The sequence below is a fragment of the Tachyglossus aculeatus genome, unplaced genomic scaffold (assembly GCF_015852505.1).
Source record: "Tachyglossus aculeatus isolate mTacAcu1 unplaced genomic scaffold, mTacAcu1.pri scaffold_174_arrow_ctg1, whole genome shotgun sequence".
NCBI classification, from domain to species: Eukaryota; Metazoa; Chordata; class Mammalia; order Monotremata; family Tachyglossidae; genus Tachyglossus; species Tachyglossus aculeatus.
In genome coordinates, this window is record NW_024044895.1 from 184486 (window position 1) to 207134 (window position 22649).

The 22649-nt window shown below is 47.0% G+C and overlaps 1 pseudogene; it reads left to right on the forward strand.

Annotated features, from left to right (window-relative positions):
• Window positions 1-239: 239 nt before the first annotated feature.
• LOC119923320 lies at window positions 240-4735 on the forward strand (annotated as a pseudogene).
• The last annotated feature ends 17914 nt before the right edge of the window (window positions 4736-22649 follow it).

Here is a 22649-nt window from a genome sequence, read left to right on the forward strand (position 1 = left end):
CAGAACTCATAGTCAATGGAGGAGGCAGGACAGGAATTGAATTCCCCTTTTACAGGAAACAGGCCCAGAGAAGCTAAGTGACTTGGTCAAGGTCACCCAGCAGACAAGGGGCAGAACCAGGATCTGAACCCAAGTTTCCTGTCTCCCAATCAATCAATCAATCAGTCGTATTTATTGAGCGCTTACTGTGTGCAGAGTACTGTACTAAGCGCTTGGGAAGTACAAGTTGGCAACATATAGCCCTGTGCTTGTTCCAATAGGCCACACTGTCTCCCTTGTCTCCAAGCTGTGATGTCCTCTGGAAGAAGGGGAAAAGCAAGTTGAACTGATAGACTGACACATCTGTTTTTCACTTTCTGAAGCCAGAATCAGAGCCAGAGCTGCTTTTGTAACCCGCCTGCTTGTTGGTGACCAGGGCCTACAAGATCCACCCAGGATCTGTCTCAATAAAGAAATCCCCGTTTGGACTCTTATGATACCTGGCCTACCCTTATGACTAATTGCCAAAGAATGAACGCCTCTCACCTAGGCATTTCCAAATTGAGAACCAGATTGATCTGGCCAAATTCCAAACCTCAGACTTGAAAGCTCAGCTCAACTCTCTCCGGATGCTTTGCGTGGTAGACTCTGCTCATTTTCAACAAATGTTTTCTAAAAAGCAAATGTGAGTTGATGAATGGTTGATTTGGTTAGAATAAGTAATTTGGCTCTCATTTCAATTAGGACGTTGACAATGCTTCATTGGCACGCCTTGATCTCAAGCGGAAAGTCAAATCCTTCCAAGAAGAGATAGTCTTGTTGAAGAAACTTCACGACAAGGTAATGGGCTTCCTCTTAATCGGGGAATGTAAATTAAGCCGATCTAATCTAATCGTCCCCCTCTCCATCCCCTCCATCTTAACTCCTTCCCTTCCCCACAGCACCTGTATATATGTATATATGTTTGTACATATTTGTTACTCTATTTATTTATTTATTTTACTTGTACATATCTATTCTATTTATTTAATTTTGTTAGTATGTTTGGTTTTGTTCTCTGTCTCCCCCTTTTAGACTGTGAGCCCACTGTTGGGTAGGGACTGTCTCTATATGTTGCCAACTTCTACTTCCCAAGCGCTTAGTACAGTGCTGTGCACACAGTAAACGCTCAATAAACACGATTGATGATGATGCTGATGGAAGCCAGCAGGAACTGGATATTCTCTACTTATTCTTCACCAGGAAATCCAGGAGCTGCAGGCCCAGATTCAGGAACAGCATATCCAAATCGATGTGGATGTGGCTAAGCCTGATCACACTGCTGCCCTGCATGATGTTCGCCAGCGGTACCAAGATGTGGCTGCAAAGAATGTCCATGAAGCTGAAGAATGGTACAAATCCGAGGTGTGACTCTAGGGGAAGGTGTTCCCTGAGGGCGGTACCCTAAACCTAGTCCCTAAACCAGCTCTCTGGGGATTAAACCAAGCAGTTGGCTCAGGTCGCCCACCTGGATAGGGGGTGCAGGGATTGGGGGTATGGTGCACGCATGCATACATTCACCTCATCAAACCGGCAGTCAGGGGGTAGGGTCTCCCTCTGGAAGTATCCGTGGCTTGCACGGGACTCACCTATTTCCCTAGATGGGTTTCTCAGGACCACGCTGTATGCTACGAGAGGTGACGCTGGTGACTGGAGGAGAGTGGAATAGGGAATTCATTGGTGATCCAGCTTTCCAGTTGATAGCTGACTGGTCCTCTGTCCTCCTGGGACCAAGGGGCTGCGATCCACCCTGGGGTTGAGATGTCCACCGTCAATGTTTTCTCACCAGTTTGCTGACCTCTCTGAAGCTGCTAATAGGAACAATGATGCCCTGCGCCAGGCCAAGCAGGAATCAAATGAGTATCGCTGGTAGGTCCAGTCTCTCACTTGTGAAGTGGATGCACTGAAAGGGACCGTGAGTACACGCTGGAGGGTGTGGGTGTCGGAGATGAAATACCACAGGTCCACTGTGTTGGCTGAAGTTGGCGTTGCAGGAAATTCTCCCATTTGCTTGGTGATGGCTAACTTAACACCAACAATGGGCTTTGCTCTAATATCCTAGCCTCCTAAATTGGCATCCCCCCCCTTATATGTGGACACCCAACAGACATTTTAAACAGGACTATTTAAACCATTTGACCCATGTACATATATTCCCATAATCCCAAATGCATTTCTAACAAATGTAGAAGGAATTTGCAATCAAAACTAGTGATTAAAGCCAAGTTTGAAACAAAAGAAATTTAGGTTTTTAACCAAGTGTTAAAATAGCATGAAAGACCAGGTAATTCCGGAACCACACCTCTGGACCCCGTGTCTTTGATTATTTCTGCTTGACCGACTGTCAACTTGGAACACAATGGTTCATTCTTCTGTCCACGATTACTTGGAATAGTCAATAGGCAGGTGGCTTAAGAATGCTTCTGCAAGCGTTTGGACATACACTTTAATGAAGCAGTGTGTCTCAGTGGAAAGAGCGTGGGCTTTGGAGTCAAAGGTCATGGGTTCAAATCCTGCCTTCGCCAACTGTCAGCTGTGTAAATTTGGCCAAGTCACTTAAATTCTTGTGCCTCAGCTCATCTGTAAAATGGGGATTAAGACTGTGAGCTCCCCGTGGGACAACCTGATCACCTTGTAACCTCCCCAGCGCTTAGATCAGTGCTTTGCACATAGTAGGTGCTTCAGAAATGCCATTAGTGTTATTATCTGGCACCATGTTCGTGCTGAGAAACCTCTGCCTCTCCATGGACCACAGAACGGGGCCAAACTGGGTTGGGCAGCATCGCTCGGTGCACCAGGTCTTTGATGAGGTCATAGCCGAGCTCCTTCTCTTCTCTTGCAGAACGAATCTCTGGAGCGCCAGATGCGTGAGATGGAGGAGAACTTTTCGGTTGAAGCTGCTAACTACCAAGACACTATTGGCCGCCTTCAGGATGAAATCCAGAACATGAAGGAAGAGATGGCTCGCCACCTGCGTGAATACCAGGACCTGTTGAATGTCAAGATGGTACTGGATATTGAGATAGCCACCTACCGCAAATTACTGGAGGGGGAGGAGAGTAGGTAAGTAAGGGAGAGGAGTGGGAACCTGGGAGGTGGCCATCTATCCTTAGGGTTGCCTGGTAACAACTTGATGTGATCTGTCTTTTTACAGGATTTCCCTGCCAGTTTCAAGCGTTTCTTCCTTGAACCTTAGAGGCGAGCACTGCCATTTCATTTCCAGGGCTTGGTAGCTTCTTTATGGGAAGCACAGAAGTTTCCTTCTGATCAGAAAAAGCCCTAGACACTCCTAAGCGCCGAGACCTGTGTTTGGGGAAGCTGGAACTCCCTGAGAATAATGAATGGTTGTCTCTAGTTGAAGCTGCAGTGGATTTAGGGGAAGCCCCAGCAGTGGGGGTAGGGGGTGGCAGAGAGAGGGTGAGTTCGTCTCTTTCACCCAAACTGCAGCAACCAACCCTCCCTCAAATCCGGCAGGCAAGGTGATTATGCTTCTACTAGGTCAAACTAGAGAAATCTCATCACTCACACAGTTCCTACTAAAGCAGGGGTGTCTGTAACGCCATGCATAGGGTGACTGTGGCCCAAATGGTTAAGTGCATAGCCCATGGGCCTGAGAGTAAGATGGCCATGGGTTCTAATCCCAGCTCTGCCACTTATCGGCTCAGTAGCCTTAGGCAAATCACTTCTCTTCCCTGTGCCTTTATTGCCTCATCTGTAACGTGGGGATAGCGACTGTGGACCCTATATGGGACAACTCGACTTGCTTCTATCTTCCCAGTTCTTAATACAGTGCCTGACACATAGTAAGCACTTAACAAATACCATGATAATAATAGAATGTGCCCCCTCTAAAATTTAGACTTTTTTCACCTAATTAGCCAGTCACATGATTTATTAGGACAAAAGGAACTAGTCTGAATCAAGATGTAACCTGACTAAATCTACCCCACAATTTCTGAAGAGTTTACTCTGCTAAATACCAATGTTCTCATTGACCTGATCACTGACTACCCCTAGGCTTGTAACTGTTCATTTTTGTGGGCAACAAAGTTGATTATACTGTTTTTTTTTTACTGTTTTATTACTGCCAAAAAATCCCTATTTCATCAATAGCTATTCACTTTTGTAATCAATAGTTCACACGGTCTGTGTACATGGATTGCTGATCATGAAGCCTATATTGGCAACTCTTAAAACCTCCCAAGGCACTGAGATTGTGCCTGGTGAAAGAGAAAGATTCTCAACAGGAGTAAACACAAGACTCTTAATCCTGTGTAGTGAACTCTTGGGTGATATGCAGGGACCATTAAACTCTCATTTTGACAAATTGCTATTCTCATCTTTCAGAAACCAACATTGACTCCCACCCTCTGGTGGACACCCATTCCAAGAGAACACTGCTTATCAAGACTGTTGAAACTAGGGATGGACAAGTACGTGAATTTCTTAAATCGAGGGGCTTGAGTTGGGGGGAAGAGGAGGGGTCTGCAGAAAGAAGTGAAAGGCCCGTGTGCCACCGTCAATATGCCCCACATCCAGCCAGAGATTACGGGAACGGACTCCCACTAGTTCAGTTCGCAGGGCTAGCTGGGAAGGGCAGGCATGCTCAGAGGGACATCTTCCTTACCCTGGCGCGTCTCTTATCCCTGTCTCCAGTACCCATACACATACAAACATTTTGACTCTCTGTAAGTCCAGGCAGTTGACCCTGGCCTGACCCTGAAGACCATTCCCTTGGTAGCCTCTAGCTTCGGGCTGGATTCCAGATGCCTTTTGGCCTCTCCTGCACTGAATATGCTTCTGAAATGTGAATAAGCGTTTGTTAAACCCTACTGACTGAAGGGCTTCTTGGAACCACTGGAATTTTCAATTTCTTGGGGACAGCAGCTCATGCCTGCATGTGAGACTCTGACTGTCCCTCAACCCTGCACCCTTTCGTCTGGGAAATAAAGCTGTCAGAATGGAGAAACCAAGCTTCTCTAAGGGAAAATGAGGTTCTGCAGGTAGCACCAAGGTAACATGCATGAGGTATCTGATTAGGTTTCTAAATCTCATACCTCTGCCATCAGACAGTTGTTCAGTCATTACCTGGTCCTTCTCCTCAACTTGCTGTTCACAGGTCATCAACGAAACATCCCAACACCACGATGCTTTAGAGTGAAAACTTGCCTCGATGCCCAGTGCAGCAACACCTTACCAGCAAGCAAAAGAATTTGACCAAATCCTAAAACACCTTTCAAGTGCCTTCTGCAGTTTTTCAAGAATGCAAGACCATCCTGGATAGGTAGAAAGAATAGGTCTGAAGTCTAATGAACACATACCTCCAGAAACGTTTACAGAAAAGCCTAGTTTACAGCAGAATCTTGTGCTGCAGTACTTTTGTAAAGTGTTTTTCAGAATCATGAAACAGCCTCTTTCCAACCAGTGTCTGACCGAACTGTTACTGCTTCAATAAACTCTTTGAAAAGTTATCCTGTAATCATTTATTTTCTTCAAATTTTGGCCAAGCCTCGGGCAAGTCCTCCTTGTCCTGTTTTCCTCCCTGTATTGCATGCTAGCACAGTCCCCCTCTGCCACTCTACACAATAGAACAGAATGTTCTTTTCCCTCGGGCTTGCGGAGTATGGTTCCTTCCAGAGTACAATATACTCCTGGGCTCTGTGCTTCTGATTTGCTGCCACAACTAGTCAATTGTGTACTCTAGACCAGCTGAAGGCTAGTTAGTTCCTCATAAAGCAACAATGAGCCATTAATTTGGCTCTGAAAATATTCTTTAAACCTGAACCTGGCTTCTGCTTTAGCCCAACGATGAGAATTGAGCTGCTTTGCATTAATGAATTACAAATAATCATTCAGAGGATGCCTCTGGCTGGTGAGGGGGGAGTCGCGGAGGCTATGACCTGCTTATGAGGGAAATTCTGAGCAGACGTAGGTACTGCTGTGGAGAGTGGACACCTATTAATCTTGCACCCATCTCCTGTGATAAAGGGACAGCAGGCTTTCAGCATAAATGTTCCCAGATTTGGACCAAGTGTGGAAAGAAAATGAATGTGGCCACTTTGCCGATGTTGTGATGCAGACGAGAGTAGGAGAGGAGAAAAAGAAGTTCAGGGAAGGCCTCTTGTAGGAGATGTATCTTCAATAAGGCTTTGAAGGTGGAGAGAGTAGTTGTCTGTCAGATATAAAGAGGGAGGGCATTCCAGGCCAGAGACAGGATGTGGGTGAGAGGTTTGCAGCAAAGATAGAGGAAATCGAGGTACAGTGAGTAGGTTGAGGAGCAAAGTGTGCAGGCTGAATTGTAGTAGGAGAGTAGCAAGGTGAGGTAGGAGGGGTCAAGTAACTGAGTGCTTTAAAGCCAATGGGGAGGCGTTTCTGTTTGAGGCGAAGATGGGAGGGCATTCACTGAAGGTTCTTGAGGAGTGGGAAAACATGGACTGAACGTTGTTGTAGAAAAGTAATCCGGGAAGCAGAGCGAACTATTATGGACTCTGGTGGGGAGGGACTGAAGGTAGGGAGGTCAACAGGGAGGCTAATACAGAAATCAAGGTGACCAGGGAAAGGATGGGTCGATGAGGACAGAGTTCAACACTTGGGGCTGGCCTGGAGGCTGTACCTGGCCCTTGCCCTAGGTGGAGCCAGACACTCTCCTAGTCCCACTCCTAGGGCCTGGACCAACCTTATACCCTTCCAAAGGGTCTCTTTCCCGTGGAGTTTTTCTTTGGTTTAAAGATAATGCTTCTCATGCTGAAAGGGGATCCATCTGTGGGGAGTCATAATGAGGATCTTCCTTCCCCTTTTCTGGTCAGAACAATGGAAGAGCACCAAGAAATCCTGATGTCCCGTTGCCTGTATCCACTTTGAGATGGTGATTACATCTCTCATCAAAAGCTGCACGGAAACATTTATGTAGTCATAAAGACTGGGATTAGAACAGGACAATCAGATGCAATGCTTTACACGTGTTAGGCTGTTCACCCAGTGTAATGGAATGACATTTTACAGAGTATTTTGCTGGAACCAGCTGGAAAGTAAAGTGTTTCTCTAGGGAGTCCCTGATCACTCTGCTTTTCTTCAGAGCTGTCACATTTATCTTCCTGATCCCTCTGAACATAGGCACAATTTCTGAGATGTGGGAGCAATCAAGGCAGAGCGAGTCAGATACTGAAAATTAAAGGAATTTTCCCTCCTTTCCCAACACTTTCTGCCAACAGTTACCAACTCAAGGGTCCCTAGCTGGGCAGATTAATGGAGGTACTTTGGGAGCTGCAGTCCTAGAATAAGTGGCATAAAGGAGTGAGAGGGAGACAGCTCAAAATCACCTCCCAGAGATATGCAACTTGAGCCATTCCCTCTACAGGTAGTAATCTTAATCATACCAACCTGGCTACTGCTTAAGACACTACTAAGTTGGCATCCAAACAGGACCTTCTCAAGATGACTTTGACACATGCACAATAGTAGAGGGGATGAGAAGGAGATGAAGCTAACCAGGAGTCCTCATTGCCCTACATCACCTCCCCACCTTGGACACCTACATTCCCTCAGACACTACCTGCTGCAGCCATCTTTGGTTTCTTCTGCAATTCTCTGGTCTGCGAAGATTAGGTTGGCTGATGAGGGGGCATAGGGAGAGGCCATGCCTGGAGCCTAGGTACTACGTGGCAATCGAGCTTGTCCTGGCATGATTCTGACTCTCCTGCCACTGCCAGCCCACCTGTTAGGATGGGCATGCTGTGAGAGGAACCTGGATGCCTTCCAGAGCCAACAGGTCTGATATGGTTGTTGTGAACCACTCTACCTCCCCTCCTAAACTGGTCCGGGTGAAATCTGCTGAAGGGCATCATGGAAAGTTTCAGGGAGCACATGTTTGTCTTCAGATTGTATGGGTGGTAAGCAGGAGCAGGCATTGACTTGTACTCCTGCAGATCACCTCCAGAGTTTCCTTATTTCATTCTTATATTCACATGCTCATTCGCTCTTTCTCTCTCTTTCTCTCTTTCTTTCTCTTTCTTTCTCTTTCTCTTCCTCTCCCTCACCCTCTCTCTTTCTGACTCACTCTCCCACTAATTCTTTCTCTTCTGTCTCTGCTCCATGGCCAACTTAGAGTTAGTCATTCAGCCAGTCGATCGTATTTGAGTGCTTAGTGTGTGCAGAGCACTGTACTATGTGCTTGATAGAGTACAACACAACAATAAAACAGACGCATTCCCTGCCCAGAAGTAGCTTAAACTCTAGAGGGGGAAATAGACTTTAATATAAAAACTAAAATTACAGATATGTACATAAGTGCAGTGGGGCTTGGATGGGGGATGAATAAAGGGAGCAAGTAAAGGCGGCACAGAAAGGAGTGGGAAGAGGTAAGGAATGCTTCATCAGGGAAGGCCTCTTGGAGGAGAAATGCCGTTGATAAGACTTTGAAGGTGGAGAGAGTCTTTGTCTGTCAGATATGAACAGGGAGGGCATTCCAAACCAGAGACAGGATGTGGGCAAGAGGCTGGCGGGGAGAGAGACAAGATAAAGGTACAGTGAGAAAGTTGGCATTGCAAGAGCAAAGTGTGTGGGTTGAATTGTAGTAGAAGAGTAGCAAGGTGAGGTAGGAGGAGACAAGGTGATTGAGTGCTTTAAAGTTGATGGTAAGGAGATGCCCTATCACAGGGAAAACATGTTTAGTGAGAGAGTCAAAGATACCGAACTGAGCTTAGGTCAAAGTGAAGTTCACCAGCGACAGATGGTGCTCAAGCCTTCCCCTTTCCCCTCTGCTAAGCAGGGTCCTCCCGTCTCCTCTTTCCCTTGCAGACCTTCCAGCCAGACAGCAGAGACAAAATGCTACTTGGCCCCAGTTTTCCCGTTATATATGAGGCCTAATCAGATGTATGGAAAGAGCCAGCTTCATTTCACTCCATGGGCCAGCGGGGCAGGAATGTGAGAGAAAGTCTCTCCATTTAGGGGTAAGAAAGTGACTCTCAGGTGACTGAGGAGAAAGGGGAAGCAAATTAGATTTGGCTGCTTTCTGATGTCCAGCCTGTTCCATGGCTCTCAGGCCTGGACACCCCCACCCATTCTCTAGACCTGATGTCTGGACAATCACCAACCATTTCCTGGGAAGGGCAGGAGCCTGACAGAGATAAAAGGGAGCAAGGGCAGAAGGAGGGAGGGGAGAACTCTGACTCTGGATTCATGATAGAGGAGGAGGAGAGGCTTGGTAAGTGCAGCGTTGTATAATGATGTCACAGGCGCTGTGGGAGCCCCCAAACTGAATACCCCTGTGAGCATGGGGATCTTTATCTGGACCTGTCCCCCAGATAAATCTTTTAGTTGGAGTGAGCTCTATGTACTTGGGCAAAGTGCACATGTAGCACCATCTCAGCTTACTTCATGCCTAGTATGTTCCATGTCTACTCGTCTTGTATTGGTGAAGGCCCACCAAAGGCCCTTCAGTCTGCTGGGCAGTGGTTGCAACAAGACAGGAATGAGGAAAAGGTGCAGCATCCTGTAAAGTGTCTGTGAGAATTTTTCATTCAAAACCCAATCTGGTCTTTACCCTGTTGTCAATTGAGGATCCCATAACTGATATACAAAGTATTGGTTATTAGAAGGGGAAGCCATTGACTTTGATTGGCAAGGTTATAGAGGCAGGGGGAATGGACTGGATAGCCCTAATTTGATGGCTCTTGCACAGCTCTCAAGTTACTCACCCAAACCCATGTGGAGGATACGAGATGAAGGCTAAAAGTTTTGGAAATGGACAAATGGGGGACAAACAATGTGTGAAGTCCAGACCTAACTGTGGCTTGCTTGGGCGCCTTCAGCTATAGGAGAATCATCATGCTGGTAGAGGGGTCTCGGCCCTTAGTGGCCTTCTCTACCTGTGGTTGGCCAGAGGGACATTTGGGGGTAGGCTGTGTCCTATGAGCACTGGAAGCCATAGTGGCTGATGCTATTCTGATGTGGCAAAACAGATGATGATGATGATGATGATATTTGTTAAGCGTCTACTATGTGCCAAACCCTGTTCTAAGTGCTGGGGTAGACACGTGGTTATCAGATTTTCCTGATGGGGCTCATAATTGTCTACTGTATGACCTTGGGCAAGTCACTTCACTTCTCTGGGCCTCAGTTACCTCATCTGTAAAATGGGGATTGAGACTGTGAGCACCACATGGGACAGGGACTATGTCCACCGCGATTCGTCTACATCCACTCCAGCACTTAGTACAGTCCCTGGCACATAGTTAAGCGCTTAACAAATACAATAATAATAATAATAACAATAACAACAATAATAATAATAATAATAATTAATAATAATAATAACAATTAATCCTCATTTTACAGGTGAGATAGCTGAGGCACAGAGAAATGAAGTGACTTGCCCAGATTCAAACAGCTGAGGAGTGGTGGAGCCGGGATTAGAACTCACTACCTCTGACTCCCAAGCCCCTGCTCTTTCCACTAAGCCACGCAGGTCAAGGGAAACTCCCAGGTGAGCCTCAGGAATTCATTTTTGCCTGACATTGCCCACAGCACACGCACAGAGAAGCAGCCTGGCTCAGTGGAAAAGAGCATGGGCTTTGGAGTCAGAGGTCATGGGTTCAAATCCCTGCTCCGCCAATTGTCAGCTGTGTGACTTTGGGCAAGTCACTTAACTTCTCTGTGCCTCAGTTACCTCATCTGTAAAATGGGGGTTAAGACTGTGAGTCCCCCGTGGGACAACCTGATCACCTTGTAACCTCTCCAGCGGTTAGAACAGTGCTTTGCACATAGTAAGTGCTTAATAAATGCCATTATTATTATCATTATTATTATTATCATTATTATTATATGACTATCCCCTAAGGCTTGTAACATCCAATCCTTCCACCCTCCTATGGCGTCAGGGACACTGGGGCCTCTGTTGGACATTAGACAGGCATCCCCACAAAGTTGTTGAAGGTAGAGCCAGCTGAACACTCCACTGTCCACTAGTGGACAACCAAGCCTGCGCTGGTTTCTGCACGGAGTCCCAACCCAAAAGCCTTGTATAGCAAGGGGCTGGGGGATGTACCAGGCCATGGAAACTGGGATAGGGACAAGGTAAGTAAGTGAACATACTTGTCCTCGACTTCTCCCTGCCCCTTCCTCCTCAATCCTAATTCCCTTCTTGGACATAACGTCTCCTCCAAGAGGCCTTCCCCGATTAAGCCCTTTTTTCCCCTGGCTCCCTCTCCATTCTCCCTTGTCTAGGCATTTGAATCTATGACCTTTGGGTAATTTGATATTTACTCCACCTCCAAGCCCCCAATACTTTGTACATTTCTTTAAATTATATATTATGAATTATCTATTTATAATATTATCTCTCTGCCCCTCTTGACTGTAAGTTTGCTATGGGTGGGGAACATTAGCCACTAATTCTGCTGTATTGTACTCTCCCAAGGGCTTAATATAGTGCTCTGAACATAGTAAGTGCTTAATAAATACCACTGACCAGTTTACTGATCCCAGAGTTTGAACTTTCTCCTTCCTAGTGCGCTTCTCAAGAGTTCTGCTCAAGGGACTATGTGTTTTCCTGGGCTTTGGGGAAGTGAATATATTAGTCTGTTAGAGAAAGAGGTATGAGAAGTTGCGTGCCGCGACCCATCAATTCCCACATCTTCTCTGCTACTACCACCGGTCCCCATAAGAGTGTTAGAAAGTTTCAGAGGGTGCAGACAAGTTGGGGTGAGCAGGGTCCGAAGGTGGAGCCAGACAGGGTAGGAACACTGTCATAAAGACGTAAAAATAGAAGAAGCAGCGTGGCTTTGTGGAAAGAGCACGGGTTTGGGAGTCAGAGGATGTGGATTCTAGTCTCTGCTCTGCCACTTGTCTGCTGTGTGTCCTTGGGCAAGCCGATTAACTTCTCAGTGCCTCAGTTACCTCATCTGTAAAATGGGGATTGAGACTGTGAGCCCCACATGGGACAGCCTGATTACCTTGTATCTAGTCCAGTGCTTAGAACAGTGCGTGGCACAGAGTAAGTGCTTAACAAATACCATAACAATGATAATAGTAGCAATGGTTCCTGGCTAGGAGATCTCCACCAAGGGGCAAAGAGTCCCACTAGGCGTAAAGGATGGGTGGTCCGATTCATCCTGCCCAACCTGTTTGTGACCAGGCTGCAGGAGCCCAGGATGCTGGGCATCTTAATTGCGTGTGAATCATTGGTTCAACGTGGTGAGGGCCAGGCCTACCTGTGATTACTGCTTCCCTGGTGCACCTACATCTGTGGAAACCTAGGACGCATGTGGAAACCCCAGCAGTTGGCGTGGGTACTTGGTTTGAAGACAGTAGGTAGAGAAAATGAAATTGAATGAAGACCTGGCTCTCCTGACAGTAGGGCTCCCTCTGCAGCACTGCAAAGGCAGCAGCCGAGAGGGCCGAGGCAGCCGTTTCGGGGAGTGGAAACTTGTCTGCCCCCCGTCACTGAACACAATGGTAACAATTTTGCAGCGTGGTTGCCAATCAGCACCCTGCAATATCCTGAAAGCCAAGCGTGGCCTGCTGACTATCTCTGTAGCTGGAAAATGCTATTTGAATGGGGTGGAAAATCCACAGTCCCTGAAAGACTTAATGAACCATTGGAGGACTGGGAGAGGTTGAGGGTGGCAGTGCCAACAGGAACTATTGGGCTGTTTTGAGGTATAAAGTTTAGGATGTGCTAGACATAGGTCTTTGGGGAAAAATAATTAAGGTTGAGCAGGAAGGATGAGGTAGGGAAGGTGATGGTAGCAGGAAGAGAGGATATTCTTCAGGGTAAAATAGATTGGGAAGCAAGAACAGGGAAGGTGATTAATCAGTCAAGCAAACAATCTGTATACAGAGCATTGTACTAAGCTTTGGGGAAAGTACAATTATAATCGTACTTTCCTGCCCATAAGGAGGAGGTTACAGTCTCCAAGAGGAGACAGATATTCAAATAAAATACAGATAGGGGACATAGTTAAGTATCAAGATATTTACGTAAGTTCCATAGGGCTCTTATGAGTATCAAAGAGCTTAAAGGGTACACAGAAAAGTACATAGTTGATGGTGAGAAGAGTGGAGATAAGCAATATGAAGGCTTAGTCAGGGAAGGCCTCTGGGAAGAGATGTGATTATAGGAGGATTTTGAAGGTGGGGAGAGTTGTGGACAGTGGTATATGAGTAATAACAATAATAATTACTGTATGTGTTAAACGCTTACTATGTGCCAGGTACTGTACTTAGTGCTGGGGTGGATACAAGCAAATCGGGTTGGACACAGTCCCTGTTCCATGAGGGGCTCAGTCTCAATTCCCGTTTTACAGATGAGGTAGACTGAGGTACACTGTGAGCCCAATGTTGGGTAGGGACCGTCTCTATATGTTCCCAACTTATATTTCTCAAGCGCGTAGTACAGTGCTCTCCACACAGTAAGAGCTCAATAAATACGATTGAATGAGTGAATGAAAGGTAACTGAAGCACGGAGAAGTTAAGTGCCTTTGCTCACGTCATACAGCAGACAAGTGGCGGAGCCAGGATTGGAACCCATAACCTTCTGATTCCCAGACCCGTGCTCTATCCACTACACCATGCTGAGTTCCAGGCCCAAGGAAGGATGTGGGCAAGGGCTTGGCGACAAGACAGTTGAGATCAAAGTACATAAAGTCGGCTGGCAATAGAGGAGCTGAGTGTGCATACTGGGTTGTAGTAGAAGATTAGAGGGGTGAAATACAATGGAGTGAGCTGATAGAGAAGCAGCGTGGCTTAGTGGAAAGAGCATGGGCTTGGGAGTCAGAGGTTGTGGGTTCTAATCTCGGCTCTGCCACTTAGCTGTGTGACTTTGGGCAAGTCACTTAACTTCTCTGGGCCTCGGTTACCTCATCTGTAAAATGGGAATTAAGACTGCGAGCCCCACGCGGGACAACCTGATTATCTTATATCTACCCCACTGCTTAGAACAGTGCTTGGCACAGAGTAAGTGCTTAACAAATACCAAGATCATTATAATTGAGTGCCTTCAAGCCTATTTTAGGGAATTTTTATTTAATGTAGAAGTAGGTAGGCAATCACTGGAGGTTTTTGAGTAGTGAGAATGTGTGGACTGACCATTTTTTCAGAAAAATGATTCGGGCAGCAGAATGAAGTATGGACTGGAGAAGAAGAGATAGAAGGCAGAGAGATCAGCGAGTTGGCTGATTCAGTAGTCAAGGCAGAGAAACAAAATGGTCTAGTCGATAGGGCACGGGCCTGGGAGTCAGAAGGACCTGAGTTATAATCCCAGCCCTGCCATTTGTCTGCTCTGTGACCTTGGGCAAGTCATTTAACTTCTTTGGGCCTCAGTTACCTCTACCATAAAATGGGAACAAAGACTGTAAACCTCATATGGGGCAGGAACTTTGTCCAATCCGATTTGCTTGTATCCCCCCAGCAGTTAGTACGGTGCATAGCACATAATGAGTGCTTAAGAAATATTATTATTGTGATTAATAAATACTTTTTCTAAAAAAACTATCTCCCCCCCTTCAAAGCCCGAGAGCTCAGCTCCTCCAGGAGGCCTTCCCAGACTGAGTCCCCGTTTTCTTCTGTTCCTCCTCCCCTCCTCATCGCCCATATTCCCTCCCTGTACTCTACCTCCATCCCTGCCCCACAGCACTTGTGTACAATTGTACATATTCGTTATTCTATTTATTTTATTAATGATGTGTTTATATCTATAATTCTATTTATCTATTGTGTTGCTATTAGTGCCGGTCTACTTGTTCTGTTTTGTTGTCTGTCTCCCCCATCTGGAGTGTGAGCCCGTTGTTGGGTAGGGATTGCTCCCACCTGTTTCCAAATTGTACTTTCCAAGTGCTGAGTACAGAGCTTTGCACGCAGTAAGTGTTCAATGAGCAAAACTGAATAAATGGATGAATGAATGACAAAAAAGGTGGTAAATGATAAGTGTTTGGATCAGAGTAGTAGTAGTTTCGATGGAGATGGGTGATCCATCAAGCCATCGATGGTATTCCTTGAGTTTTTACTGTGTGCAGAGCACTGTAGTAATCACTTTCGTGATCCGGGGCCTGGAAGTCAGAGGATGTGGGTTCTAATCCTGGTTCTGCCACATGTCTGCTTTGTGACCTTGGGCAAGTCACTGCCTTTCTCTATGCCTCAATTACCTCATCTGTAAAATGGGGATTAAGACTGTGAGCTCCATGTGGAACAGGGACTGTGTCTGACCCGATTACCTTTCATCTACTTCAGTGCTTAGAACAGTGCTTAGCACATAGTAAGCGCTTACCAAATAACACAGTTATAAAAGAATCTTTGTGTACATTTTAAAATATACTCGATTTGTGCCCAGCTACTTGCTCATTTCACATTTGGGGCCCTAGGGACAGTCTCTATATGTTGCTGACTTGTAATTCCCAAGCGCATAGTACAGTGCTCTGCACACAGTAAGTGCTCAATAAATATGTTTGAATGAATGAATGAATGGCAGAAATGAGAGTATGAATTGTGCTTTGCAACCACTTGTCTTATGCTCAATTACTTCAGACAGGATTTTGTTCCTTAAGCCTCAGGACATATTTTTCTCAATGGCAGTCTCCACCATCGCAAAGCTATGTTAATCTAGATGGTAAGCTCATTGTGGGCAGAGAATGCCCCTATCAACTCTGTTATATTGTACTCTCCCACGTTCTTAGTACAGTGCTCTCTCCACTAAGTACTCAATGATATGATTGATTGCTGAACATTCAATATTTGTTATTCCCATGGATAAGGATTAGTGAAGTACTGGTCAAATCCTGAGAAGGTGTCCCTCTTCCCACTGCACCAGCCCACAATAGCTCACTCCCATCTGACTGCTCCGTATCTTTTACGCCATCCCCTCCCACCTCAACGCTTTCCAACAGCCTCAGCCAAGTGCAGCCTGTGGAATCCCCACTTCATTAAGAAAAAGCTTCCCTTCATCCTTGACCTGTTTCTGACTCAATCACTGCTCCTCCTTGCCATTACTGAAACCTGGCTCTCCCTAGAAGACAGTGTCCCCTGCCACTCTCTCTAGAGGGGGCTTCATCTTCTCCCACTCCTCTAGACTCACTAGGTTATGGAGAAGTGTTGACTTCCTTCTTTCTCCCCCTTGCTGCTTTTGTACCATCCCACCTCCCCTGTCGCTCTCATTTCCTTCCTTTGAAGCCCATATCATTTGCCTTCAGCACTCATTCTAATTACTAGTCACAATCATCTACCTCCCCAAGGCCTCTCTTTCAACCGTTTGAACCATTTTGATACCTTTCTCACATTCCTTCTCTCTCTATCCATATGGGGACCTCAATATTCACAGGGATGTTCTCGACAACTCTTTCACTGCCCACTTTCTCTTTCTCGACCATTCCACTGACCTCCTGCTCCACCCCACCTCATACTTTCACCAAACTGGACTCATGCCTGGACACGTCTCTAGTAACTGAATAATCTCTACCCTCATCAACTCTGATATTCCTCTAACTGACCACAACCTCCTCAGTTGTCTTCTCAGTCTCTTTCACAGGCTCCTCCTCTACTTCCCCGCTGCAACTGTGGGAGTTTCTCAAGGCTCATTTGTGGGTCCCCTTCCATTCTCCACCTACACCTATTCCCTTGGTGAACTCATTTGCTCCCTTGGCTTCAGTTACCATCTCTACATGGACGATTCCCAAATCTATCAGTCCTTCTCTGCAGTGTCTCATTTTCTATCGCCTTCAGGGCATCTCTACCTGGATGTCTGGCTGACACCTCAAACTTAATATGTACAAAACAGAACTCCTCATCTCCCCACCCAAACTCTGTCCTCCCTCAAGATTTTTCCAACACTGTAGAGAACACAACTACCCTCCCTGTCTCACAAACCAATAACCCTGGTATTGTCCTCAACTTTTCTTTTTCATTCAACCCACCTATTCAATCTGCCACCAAATCCTGACAGTTCTGCCTTCACAACATCGCTAGAATCTGCTCTTTCCCCTCCATCCAAACTTCTACTATGTTCATCCAAGCACTTATCCAATCCTGTCTGATTACTGAATCAGCCTCCTTGCTGAGCTCCCTGCCTTCTACCTCTCCCCACCCCAATTCTTACTCCACTCTGCTGGCCAGATCCTTTCTCTAAAAAAAATCAGTTCACGTTTCCCCGCTCCTCAAGAACCTCCGGTGATTGTCCACCCACCTAAGAATAAGATGCAGAGCGGTTAAGTTGACTTGACCAAGATTGCACATTAGGCAAGTGGCGAGCTGGGACTAGAACCCATGTCCTCACCATGAGGTAGAATGTCACTGGGAAGAGATGCTCTGCTAGGGTAACATGGTTCATTCATTCAGTTGTATTTATTGAGTGCTTACGGTGTGCAGAGCACTGTACTAAGCGCTCGGGAAAGCACAATACGGTAATAAAGAGAGAGAACCCCTGCCCATAATGAGTTCACGGTCTAGAGGGTTTACGGTATTTCTTAAGCACTTACTATGTGCCAGGAACTGAACTAAGTGCTGGTGTGGATACAAGTAAATCGAGTTGAGTACATTCCCTGTGCTGCAAAGGGCTCGCAGTCTTTATCCCCATTTTACAGATGAAGTAACTGAGGCACAGAGAAATTAAGAGACTTGTCCAAGGACACATAGCAGACAAGGGCTGGAGCTGGGTTGACATCTGTTGGCCGAGCCCTAATATCTGGACAAATTTCAGGATACGGAGTATTCTTGCTAGCTGGACTATTCCAGAGAGGTGGGTTGGTGGACAGTTGCCTGGGAGGCTGATTGTGTCTGCCAGGGGAGGGAGTATATAAATATTCCAAGAGATAAAAGCCCAAATCTATGGGCATCATTCTTCAGGGTTGAAGAGTGGAAATCAAGGGGTTTCAACCAGAATGAGGTGTGGTTTGAGTGTTTTCTATTTCTACCCTACACCTCTACAGGGAATGGTAATGAAAGCGCCCAAGAAGGAAAGGCCAGAGAGGTAAGAGAAGAACCAGGAGCGGGCATTGTCAGAGAGACCAAGGATAGATAGTGTTTCCAGAAGAAGGGGATGATCCACAGAAGGAAAGGCTACTGACATGCCTAGGACTAAATTGGATTTGGCAAAGTGGTGGTCACTCGTGACCATGGAGGGAGCAGTTTGAGTGACGTGGATGACGAAAAAATCAGATTACAGCATCCTGAGGTGAGAGTTGGAGAAGAGGAAAAGGAGGAAACAGATGTAAACAAACCAGGTCCTGGAGACTGGTCCAGCTCACTGGCATCAAGGAAGAGAGTCCTGGGACCTGAAAGAGCACTGCAGCTGTGCAAAGGGCTGACGGTATCTGACCAGAACTCCAGCACTTATGGAGAAAGCCCTAGGACTTGGTTCAGAATTCTGACACCTGGCACAAGGTCTAGGAGACCTGAGTCAGCACCAGATCACATATGGGGTCAGTCATGGAACCCGATTCAGCAGCACCCCAGCATTTGTGGGAAGAGTCCCTGAACCTAAGCCCACACCTGGCATCTGAGAAGGGTCCTGGGACCTGATTCAGTACCCATGCATCTGCAAGAAGAAGAAACCGGGTCGCTTCCCTGGGCATGAATGCATGCAGAGTGTTCAGGAAACTAGATTAGCACCCCAGGTCCTAGGTCAAGCATCACTTGAGGGAGGTCCCTGAGACCTGGCCCATCCCCCTGGAACCTGGGAGAAGAGCCCTGGGCTATAGGCCAGCATCCCAGTAACTAGAGAGGGCTGAGGAACCTGGGTCAGCATCTTGACCTCTATAAAGACATCACTGGATCAGCAAACAGCACTTATGATGAGGGTTTACAGGCCAACACTATGGGGAGAGCACTTGGAACTCAGTCGGCACCAAAGCATCTATGATGGGGACAACTGGGACCTGGGACAGCATGCCAGAACATATAGGGAGGGGTCAAAGACCATCACCCCATTTCCTGAATGGCGGGTCACACTGGCAACCTTGGATTGAGCCCTGGAATCTGGGTCAGTAACCTAGCCCAGCAAGCCAGCAGTATCTGAGCAAGCCCAAGAGCCAGTGGATGCTGGAGCTTGGCTTAGATCATTGGCTCCAATGAGAAGGATTCAGGCACCTGGTCACTTATGCTATTTCTGCACCCCAACACCAGTAGTCTGAAAACCTGGAGCTGTTTAGGCACTCCAGCACCTTAGAAAAGAATCCTGGGATGCGTTCCAGGATACTGACAAGTGAGAGGAGATTCCCGGTACCAGGGTCAGCACCCCAACACCAGAAGCACTTGGGTCGAGGACTTGGGAAATCTCTCCGGATGTGTAGGGAAAGTACCGCGATCTGGGCTGGCATTCTGGCGTTGGTCGAGAGAGCCCTAGTACTAGATTCATCCCCCTAGCACCTTGTCAGGAGGCTACTGCAACATGGTTCATCACTATGGCAATTGGGAAGAAATTTCTGAAATCTGGGCCAGCCCCCGCCACCTGACCCTAATACGGAGGCGAGGAGGGGTCCTTGGTTTCAGGAGCATAGCATCAGTGGTGACACCTGGGTAAAACCTGAGTGACAATTGTGATAGCTGTCGGTTGTGTTCTAGGTCAAAAGTCCAGCAACTATGGGAAAGCCCTGGGATCTGGATCAGCACATGACAACCATCGGAAGGGCTCTTGTACCTGGTGGTGACCTCCATATTTGTAGGGAGGGTCCCCAAACTTCATTCAGCACACTGCCACCTATGGGAAGGAATATGGGACAAGGATCAGTTCCCTGGAGAGACCTGGGTTTTGAGTCAGCACCCTAGATTCAATTTTCTGAGTTATAAACTTTCATTTAGTCCTTCAGCATTTGTGGTGAGAGTTCTGGAACCTGGTTCAGTATTTTGGCACCTGGGGGAAAACCCTTGGACTCTGTTTCAACACATCAGCACCTGGAAGAAGGACGCTAACACATGGGTCAATCAATCAATTAATGGAATTTATTGACTGCTGACTGTGTGCAGAACACTGTATAAAGTGCTTGGGTCAGCATCCCCAAACCTGCAGGGAGGGTGGAAGGATTTTGGTCAGCTTGTGTGGGGAGAGCCCTGGATCAGCACCTTGAACTCTATGACAAAAGGACTGCTTCAGCTCCACATGACCTGAGGGGAATGCCGTTGTAACTGAGTCAGCACCTGAGAACTTGTGGAGACTACTACCCGGGCGCCTGGTTCCACACCCCATCATTTAAAAAGATGGCCCGGAAATATTGTTCCTCTTGGGAGGATCCTGAAAACTCGTTCAGGATTCTAGGATCCTGAAAGAAGAAGCCCTGGAATGTAGGCTAGCACCCAGCATCAATGGGTAGAGCTCTGGGATTTGGTTCAGCACCCCAGAACCTGTAGGGAGACCCCCACAAATCTGGTTCAATATGCCAGAACCCACGAGGAGGGTTCTAGTCTTTCGATAGCACACTGGCACCCGGGAGAGTGCCCAGAAAATCTGGGTCATCACTTAGGCACTTGTGGGGAAAGCCCTGGGACCTGGGTCATTCATTCAATCATATTTATTGAACGTTTACTGTGTGCAAAGCACCGTACTAAGCACTTAAGAGAATACAATATAACAACAGACACATTACTGCTCACAACGAGTTCACAGTCTAGATGGGGAGACAGACATTAATATAAATCAATAAATACATGATGTATATATATATATATATATGCTGTGGGGATGGGAGGGAGACTGAATGAAGGAACAAGTAAGAACAGCACAGAAGGGAGTGTGAGAAAAGGAGAGGAGGGTTCAGTCAGGGAAGGTTTCTTGGAGGAGATATGCCTTCAATAAGGCTTTGAAGTGGGGGAAAATAATTATCTGTCTGATATGAGGAGGGAGGGCATTCCAGGCCAGAGGTAGGATGTGGGTGAGAGGTCGGTGGCGAGATAGACGAGATCGAGGTACATTGAGAAGGTTAGCATTGGAGGAGAAAAGTGTGTGGGCTAGGTTGCAGTAGGAGAGTGGTAAGGTGAGGTGGGAGGGGTCAAGGTGATTAAGTGCTTTAAAGTCAATGGTGAGGAGTTTTTGTTTGATGCGAAAGTGGATGGGCAACAAGGGAATTTCTCGAGGAGAGGGGAAATATGGTCTGAATGTTTTTGAATCAAAATGATTTGGGCCAAAGAATAGAGTATGGACTGGCGTGGGGAGAGAGAGGAGGCAGGGAGGTCAGCAAGGAGGCCTATACAGTAATCAAGGTGGGATAGGATAAGTGTTTGCATTAATGTGATAGGAGTCTGAATGGAGAGGAATGGCCTGATCTTGGCGACGTTTTGAAGTTAGAACTGACAGGATTTAGTGATGGCCTGAAAATGTGGGTTGAATGATAGAGGAGTCAAGACAAATGCCAAGGTTATGGACTTATGAGACAGGAAGTATGGTGGTGCCATCAAACCCAGCATTTGCCTGGGCCTGTCCAGGAACCTGGTTCAATACCTTGGCCACTGTGGCTAGGATCCTGGGACCTGTTACAGCACACTGGCACTTGGGAGGAAAAGCATAAGACCTGGCATAGCACATTGGCAATTGTGTGGCAGGCCTTGAGATCTGCGTCTGGTATGTCTAGGGACCTGGGTTAGCATATAAGCACCTCTGGAGAAGATCCGGAGACGTGGTTCAGTATACTGGCTTCTTGGACGAGACAAGACATGGATCAGCACCTCAACACCAGTGGGGAGGCCCCTAGGAACTCTGTCAGCACCCAGAGATATTTGGGGTATGCCCAGGTACTTGGTTCTGAATCAGTGGGTCAGCACATCAGTAATTGTAGGGTGGCACTAGGACTTTGGTTCTTGAAGAGAATCCCGGGACCTGGGTGAGAACCTGGCACCTATAAAGAAGGAGCTAGGTCTTAGGGCCAGCTCCTCTGGAGTTTTCCTTTGGTGAACTCCACTGGGTTCTGGGCCTGCACCACAGCATTTATGGTGTTGGTTTTGGAACCTGGTTCAACACCTCAGAGAGGTGTTGGAAGGGCTAAGGAACTTGAGAAAACTTGGTGGCATGCAAGAGATGAGCCCCAGAACCTGGGTCAATACCTTTGACAACAATGGAGACATCTCTGTGCTCTGGGTCTGCTCCCCAGCACATATGAAGAGAGTCCTAGGACATGTATCATCATGCAGAACTTGGAGGGAAGGCCCAGGAACCCAAGACAGCATACAAAGTACAAATTGAGAAAGCCCTGAGACCTCAGCATGCTGGCTTGGAAGAGAGGGGAGAATGAGACAATGGGGCAGTGACATGAGACAATGGGGCAGTGACATAACACAATCTGTGCTGGTGCATATCAGACATGGGCCAGCAGTCCAGTAAGTGAGGGAGATCCTGGGAAATGGTTCAGGATCCTGACACCAGGGAGGAGAACGCTGGGAGCTGGGTCATTACATCCTCGTTCTTGAAGGCCTCGGGAAATGATTCAGCATTTTAGCATCTGACTGTAAACTCCGGGACCTTGGTAATTACCCTGGTAGCCATAGGGAGGGTCAAAGACATTGGGTCAATTTCATAGAATGAAGGATCCCCAGGTCCTAATTCAGCAACCCGTCACCTGTAGAGAGGACCCTGGCACCTAGATCATCTCTGTGAAATGGATGGGGAGAGCTCCAGGACCAGGGTCAACATCCCAGCACCTGCAGAGAGGTCTGCAGGATT